This window comes from Saccopteryx leptura, chromosome 2, assembly GCF_036850995.1.
Source record: "Saccopteryx leptura isolate mSacLep1 chromosome 2, mSacLep1_pri_phased_curated, whole genome shotgun sequence".
NCBI lineage: Eukaryota > Metazoa > Chordata > Mammalia > Chiroptera > Emballonuridae > Saccopteryx > Saccopteryx leptura.
This window is the reverse complement of record NC_089504.1, coordinates 351,223,120-351,230,895: the sequence shown is the minus strand read 5'-3', so window position 1 is coordinate 351,230,895 and position 7,776 is coordinate 351,223,120. Positions and strand designations below refer to the sequence as shown.

The window sequence follows — 7,776 nt, the reverse complement described above, 5'->3', positions numbered from 1 at the left end:
GAGGCTGGACCCAGGAAGGCTGTCGCTGTGAGAGCGGAGGCTCTCAGACGCAGCCAAGGTCACCGAGTTTCTCTTCCTGGAGGCTTCCAAGAAGGGGGCAGCGGCTCTGCCCAGTGGGTCAGCAGCCACCTACCTCCTGGGCAGACGGTCCACAGGAGGGGGAGGGGGAGGGCCGGGAGGGGGAAGGGCACGCTTTCCCTACATGGCAGGATCCTGCCTGCCGGAGGGGCGCCCTGTGGGTCCGCGCTGGCCCGGCCCCTCTGAGACCCGGCAGTCCTGCCTGCTGCAGGGGCGCCCTGTGGGTCCGCGCTGGCCCGGCCCCTCCCCTCTGAGACCCGGCAGTCCTGCCTGCTGCAGGGGCGCCCTGTGGGTCCGCGCTGGCCCGGCCCCTCCCCTCTGAGACCCGGCAGTCCTGCCTGCTGCAGGGGCGCCCTGTGGGTCCGCGCTGGCCCCGCCCCTCTGAGACCCGGCAGCCCTGCCTGCTGCAGGGGCGCCCTGTGGGTCCGCGCTGGCCCAGCCCCTCTGAGACCCGGCAGGATCCTGCCTGCTGCAGGGGCGCCCTGTGGGTCCGCGCTGGCCCCTCCCCTCTGAGACCCGGCAGCCCTGCCTGCTGCAGGGGCGCCCTGTGGGTCCGCGCTGGCCCAGCCCCTCTGAGACCCGGCAGGATCCTGCCTGCTGCAGGGGCGCCCTGTGGGTCCGCGCTGGCCCCTCCCCTCTGAGACCCGGCAGGATCCTGCCTGCTGCAGGGGCGCCCTGTGGGTCCGCGCTGGCCCAGCCCCTCTGAGACCCGGCAGGATCCTGCCTGCTGCAGGGGCGCCCTGTGGGTCCGCGCTGGCCCGGCCCCTCTGAGACCCGGCAGTCCTGCCTGCTGCAGGGGCGCCCTGTGGGTCCGCGCTGGCCCGGCCCCTCCCCTCTGAGACCCGGCAGTCCTGCCTGCTGCAGGGGCGCCCTGTGGGTCCGCGCTGGCCCGGCCCCTCTGAGACCCGGCAGTCCTGCCTGCTGCAGGGGCGCCCTGTGGGTCCGCGCTGGCCCGGCCCCTCCCCTCTGAGACCCGGCAGTCCTGCCTGCTGCAGGGGCGCCCTGTGGGTCCGCGCTGGCCCGGCCCCTCCCCTCTGAGACCCGGCAGTCCTGCCTGCTGCAGGGGCGCCCTGTGGGTCCGCGCTGGCCCGGCCCCTCTGAGACCCGGCAGTCCTGCCTGCTGCAGGGGCGCCCTGTGGGTCCGCGCTGGCCCGGCCCCTCTGAGACCCGGCAGTCCTGCCTGCTGCAGGGGCGCCCTGTGGGTCCGCGCTGGCCCAGCCCCTCTGAGACCCGGCAGGATCCTGCCTGCTGCAGGGGCGCCCTGTGGGTCCGCGCTGGCCCGGCCCCTCTGAGACCCGGCAGCTGGTGCAGGGCCTCCACCGCCCTGGCCCACGCCACAAAGCTGCGTTAGGGTTCTTCCTGGAAAACCGGCAGGAGGAGGAAGCTAGCGGTGCCAGGCTGCTGGCCCTTGCCACCGGCCCCTGCCAGTGCGGAGGCCCCAGGGCAGGGCCTCACACTGTGGGTTTGAGTCCGACTGCCACGTCCAAGCTGGGTGACTGAGAACAAGCAACCGATTTGACCTCTCTGAGTTTTAGTGTCTTCCACTGTGAAATGGGGAGTAAAAAAACAACAAAAAGCAAAACTGAAACCGATTTTCTCTGTTCGCTTCTCCCCCCGCCCCCCCAGGTTTGCAAGATAAATTAGACAAAGGGGCCTAACATATCTAGGTGCTTAATAAACCTCATCCTCCCCTAACTGGTGGTTCTCAGAATTAACTGCACCCCGAATTGCCCTGGAGACTTGGTTAAGCCGTGGCTCCCCCTCAGCTCCTCTCAGGCAGGTCTGTGTGCGCCTGGATTTGCCTTTGACAAGACCCAGGTGTTTCAGAGGTGGTAGAACCCCAACATAGCACTAAAAACGCTGAAGGGCAGTTTTCAGGCAGGGGTCCCGAGCCTGGTTGTGGGGGCTCAGCTCCCCAACCTCAGGCTTTGGCCACCAGCCAGGCGACCTGGCCTGAGCCCCACCCTCCCGAGAGCTGCATGGGCCTTGTTGTGAGCTGCTGGTTGCTGGGATGCGGTGTAGGCTTTTGTCTGCCTTCCCCACCCCATGCCAACCCGCTCAGCAGGCCCCACTGCCTTGGCAACGCATTGCAAAGTCCACACAAAGGGAAACTGCACTGGGAGGCTGGTCCTGCGACGCTGGGGACGGGTTTCCATGGCAATGCTGACATCACTAGGCTCTGCGTCTGCAGAACCAAGCTCTGAATGGAGGTGCCTGGGTGTTCACGCTGCAGCCCCAGGAGGAGGGTGACCCAGGGGCTCTGCTCGATGCTGGGGTGGGCCTTCCCCAGGCCAGAGCCCCATGCAGATCTAGGTTCAAAAACCCAGCCCTACCCCAGACTTGCCAGGTGACTTTTAGCAAACCATGGTGCCTGAGACCATCTCCTCATCTGTAAAATAGAGCTAACAGTATTTGTCTTGCAGAGAGGATGAAACAAATTCACAGCTATACACAGGTGCCTGGTACATTGTAAAGACCTGTTCCAGTGGTGAGTGGCAACTTCAGGTTGCTTCCAGGGGAGCCCTGACTGCCGGTACCTGGATGTGGGATCCAAGAGAGGAGCGTGGGAGCTGGGGAGGAAGAGGCTCAGTTAGTCATCCATCAACTCCCCCTGGGTGAGCACAGGGTGGGGTGGTCCTTTGGGAGGAAAGACACAGCATGGGGCGCCTGGAGCGGCTGGATGGTGGCTCAGGGGTGCGCTGGTTTCATGCCCTGAGTTTGGTTTGCAAATGAGGATTTAGGGGTCCCAGGGAGCAAGTGTGACTGGCCTACTCATATCCTGTTATGATGGAGCTGGGATATTGACAAGGGTCCCTGGTGCCCAGTGGGGGTCCCTCAGGGTGGAGCCACCTCTGTTCTTCATACAGTAGGAGTAACTCTAACTACTACAGGGAACCCACAGTCCGAAGCACAAGGTGGGCGAGGCTGTGACCTTCGAGATCTGGGTGCTGTAGGCTGGAGTCCGCCCGGTGTGCCTGGTGGCGGGCAGGGGTTCTGAGAAAGGCTCCCTGTTTGCTGCCTCCTTCCTGGAGGCTCTTCGCAGGGACTGGGCAGCATGTTCAGACTTTTCCTTTTCGACTCTGGCTCGGGGGCTTGATCTGGCCTCTAGCAGTGCCCCCGACCCAGCACACGCGGCCTCTGCCATGGCCAAGGGCAAGTCTAAGAGGCCGCTCCGAGCCTGCTGCCTGTCCAGCATGTCCCTCCAGCTCCTTTGCTTTTCCCTTCCCAGCCTGTTCCCCGTCCAAGGGAACCGCTGGGGCCTCCTCCCCCCGGAGAGGCTCAACCTGTGCTCTGGCCCCCGTTCCGCCAGACCGTGCTCAGCCCCCACCAGACACCTGCACCCAGGCCTCCCCCTAGCCCACGAGATCTCTCAGGGGGCCCTCTGATCCCTTTCAGGGAGGGAAGACCTCCCACCATGCCAAGGTCAAATGTCAACCTCTTAGAAGGTTTCTGTGAGGTCTAGACAGCCATTAGGACCTAAATGTGCCTTCCTCATATTAGGAAGGCTGCAGCCCCTCTTTTGTCCGCCCCCCCTTCCTCCCCCTTCTCCCGGGGTGGGGGTCGGGCCTGCTCCTGGGAAGAGAAGGGCTGTGCTGCCCAGCAGCCATGGCAGGAGCTCAGGAAGAGGGGGAAACCCTTGGGATCCCTTTGCTAGGCCACTCCATCCTTGCAGCCCCGGAGAGCAGGGGGAGGAGCTTACCTCCTACATGCCCTGGACTGCCTTGGGCCCCTACAGACACCTTACCCTTCTTGCTCTTGAACTGACTGGTGTTCACCAGGCTGTGGCCTTCTGCTTAGCTGGACTGCGACACGCCATTGTTTGGCTTCAAACTGGTTCTGTAAGAGTGGCTGCGGTCCCATGACCCGAGGGTGGCAGAGTCACCCAGCGGGGCGCCCTGGAGGAGGCAGCCACCTGGGAATGGGAGTTCTGGAAGGAATGGGAAGAAGGAACGCCTCTTCTGCGCTAGAAGTCCAAGCCCCCCACTCCCCCCAGCGCAGAACTTGGTGCCCACTTGTGCTACATCCTGTCTCAGCAGAAGGGTGTTCCATTATCTTCTGTAGTTGTTGTCCCTGTCCAGGATAGTGGGGGGACTTGGGACCCTGGGACACCAGCCACACCCTTTCCCAGCCTGGCTCTGCCTCAGGAGGGGAAAAATTGGTTGGAAGTTGGGAGCACCTGGCAGGCGGATCTCCCCCTTCCTCGCCAGGCTTTCCTTTGGCCTCCTCCCTAGGGGAGGGTGTGCCGGGGCCTGAGGCCTAGTGTCCCTTTCCCCAACACATTGGGAAAGGGCATAGCTTGCTTGGCCACCTGCTCTGGCCCTCCTGAGGCTCCCAGAACTGGCTAAATGCTAATCCCAGCTGGCCCAGGACTTTCGACACCCTGGGGGCTCAATTCTTGACTCTGACGTGAGCACGCTCAAGTCAGCACCCATTTACAAGATGGTTCTGCAGGGAAAGAAGTCAGCCTTCAGTGTGGGGAGAGCCCAAGCCGCGGCCTGACCTGCCGTGGGCAGCTGTCCTTGGCCCTCTCTCCGTGACCCTGGCTCCGCCTTGCCCCCGCCCCCCCACTGTGCAAGAACCTCTGGCCCCAGCATGGTATCAGGTGGCCTCGATGGAGCAGGGGCCAGCTGCTGAGGGTGAGGACACCATGCTCCCTCCTGGGGGATCCAGGGATCCCTCTCGAAGTGACTGTTCATTCCAAGAAAAACCTCTGTGGGTCCTCAGCCGGGTCCTCAGCCCAGAATCAGTGCCTCCCGGGTCCTTTCCCTGGACGCGTGAGCAGGTCTGGCTCAGGCTCGGGAGCAGCAGACGAGCCTGGATCCGGGCTGGCGTCCAGAGGTCTGGTCTCCCTCAGGCTGGCCAGCTGTAACACCTTCAACCAGGGCCTCATCTCACTGACTCAGTTTCCTTGTCTGTGAAACCGGCCCTGTTGCTGTGGGGGCAGATGAGATCCCACCTGCCCAGCTCTGTAATCAGGCAGGATGGCCCCACCCCCTGGTCACACAACTGAGGGGATCAAAGGCCAACAAGGACATTCAACTCATTTGGAAAAACCAGAGGCTGTGAGGTGAAGCCCCAGCCCCCGGCCCGGCCTGCTCTGCCTTTCTGGCTCAGACGCATCGAGCCAGGTCCGGGTTAGGCCAGGAAGGCCAGTGACTCAGAGTGACCTCACTCCTTTAGCCTCTGCTGCTTGTCCTGTGCAATGGACGCAGAGGCTCTTGGTTAAGCAACCTCCCAATGAAAGGCCCCCGATGACTGTAGAACTCTGTTATTACCGTCTCCACACCCCTGGCTCTCACTCCTCTGGCTGGGAAGAGGTGTGAAAGGGGAAGATTCCAGAAAAAAATTAAAAATAAAGGAAGGGAGCTTCACTCACAGTCCAGCACCCGGAGCTAGCGGTCTCACGCGGGCTGGTTGTCAGAGCTGGTGGCTCCTCCTCTCTCTCTTTTCCACACACAACAGAAGACGAGTTATTGTTTAACCAGCCCATGGGAATTAGGGGCAAACTCTACAAATGGCAAACCAGCAGGACCTGTTTGCTGGGATGAAATAACCTCACTGCACCTGGTAAATGGCTGCCTTCCCACAACCCTCCACCTCCAGCCATGCCCAGCCCAGCAAGGTGACCTTGGCAAATCTTCTAACCTTTCCGAGCTTTGGGGCTCGTGGGTGGACATGGCGGGAGAGGCCTCTGGGAGAAGTTTAGGGGAGAACACACAGACATTCAAAGGGGTGAGGAAGCAGTGTCCTCCAGACTTGCCTAGGCAGTTCAGAGCAATTCACGGGGCCCTGGAGAGGCAGGCTGGGGTGGGAAGGGGAGCTTTGGTAAGGACTGAAGAGGAGGGGCCTCCCCAAAGTCTACAGGCTGGGGGGGATGGAAACCAAGGAGGAGGCAGCTCCAGTCTCCTTCCTCAGCCCCCCCACAGCCAGCACTGAGGTCAGGTCTCCCCCTAAGGACTCCTCTTGAAGCAGGGCAGTGTCTTAATCACCTCACGGCCCCCCACCTGTCTGATATCCCGCAGGTATAATCAAGGCTTGTCGCTGGTCCTAATCCTTGGTCAATTTAACACTTGGATTCCTGGACAGGCAGAGCAGGAAGGTTGGAAGAGGTCTTTTGGATTACGGGGAGGGTATGGGGTGAGGAAAGATGGAGAGAGGAGCTTACCTTTTATTTTACTTTGTTTTCCCCTTACTTATGCCTAAAGTGACTTCAGATGATATATTTCTATCCTTCTTAAAGCTTAAAATACATTTAAATTGTAAAATAGCTCAAACATACAAAGTACAGAGTAATGTCTCAGGTAGCCACATACCCACCGCTCAGTTGGGTCTAATGTTAACATTTTGCTCTATCTTCTCCAGGACTCCTTCGCTCAAAAGTTAAATGCTGGCAGCCTGACCTGTGGTGGCACAGTGGGTAAAGCGTCAACCTGGAAACGCTGAGGTTGCCGGTTCAAAACCCTGGGCTTGCCTGGTCAAGGCACATATGGGAGTTGATGCTTCCTGCTTCTCCACCCTTCTCTCTCTCTCTCTCTCTCTCTCTCTCTCTCTCTCTCTCTCCTCTCTATAATGAATAAGTAAAAAATCTTAAAAAAAAAAAAAAGTTAAATGCTGGCAACAGACCCCAAAGGTCCAACCCATCTCCTTCCTCCCCCTTCAGAGGAGGCTACTAACTTGAAATTGATGCATTCTTAAGAGCATGTTTTCACACTTTTACTATATACTGGGCCCACTAGCAGCCTGCAGTGTGGTTTTACATGTTACCAAAATGATGTGTGGAAATGTGAGTGGCCTGGCCTGTGCCTGTGGTGGCCTGGCCTGTGGGTGGCCTGGCCTGGCCTGAGTGGATAAAGCCTCAACCTGGAACGCTGAGGTCGCTGGTTCGAAACCCTGGGCTTGCCCAGTCAAGGCACATATGACAAGCACTAATGAACAACTAAAGTGAAGCAACTATGAATTGATACTTCTCATTCTCCCCCATCTCTGTGAAATCAATCAATAAAATCTTATAAAAGAAAAAGTGGGTCGTGAACTGTCGCGTGGTGCAGGATTTTCCTCCTTGGTTCTCCAAGGCCTCGAGAGAGGGAGCTGGAGGGGGCAGGGCCAAAGCCCCTCACCTCTTCAAAGAGAAGGAGCAGGAACCCTCTACTCTGACTTATACAATGGGCTCCTGCATGAGATTTCCTTTGGTAAACAGGTCCCTCTGTTTGAGAGTCACAAAATAGAAACACTTCACAGAGGATGAGACTGGGGCCCAGAGAGGGGAGGTGATTTGCTCCAGGTCACACAGCGGGCGGGCGGAGCCCACTGTGGGGCTCTCAGATTCCCTGCAGGCCTCCTCTGTTAAACAACAGAAAGACAGGCACCCAGACCCAAAGGCTGGTTTGCTTCCAGGGAAGGCAAAAGGGTCTGGACCTGGGGCCTCTCAGGAAGCGGAAAGACTGCCCCTGGGGGCAGTGGCACAGGAAAGAGACCCGCGAGGCCCAACGGGCCGTCATGAACGAGCTGCCTGTGTCTGGTGAGCTCTGGGAATGGAGCTCATCCAAACCAAGAGGCACTGCAGGAGTGAGTGAACGACACGAGGGATTTTGAAGATTTAGTACAAAGAAAACGGTAAACATCTCATTAATTTTTGTATTGATCGCATGTTGAAAAGATAGGCTGTGTTAAGCAAAACATCTCCCTTAAGATTAATTT

The 7,776-nt window shown here is 59.5% G+C and overlaps 1 long non-coding RNA gene across 1 annotated transcript; it reads right to left on the bottom strand.

Moving 5' to 3' along the window:
• Window positions 1-1,175: 1,175 nt before the first annotated feature.
• Window positions 1,176-4,617, bottom strand: LOC136392423 (uncharacterized). Its single transcript, XR_010748942.1, has 3 exons — window positions 3,824-4,617; window positions 2,556-2,648; window positions 1,176-1,622 (listed from the first exon to the last, which is right to left on the bottom strand). It is a non-coding gene; the product is annotated as an uncharacterized lncRNA (long non-coding RNA).
• Between the last annotated feature and the right edge of the window lie 3,159 nt (window positions 4,618-7,776).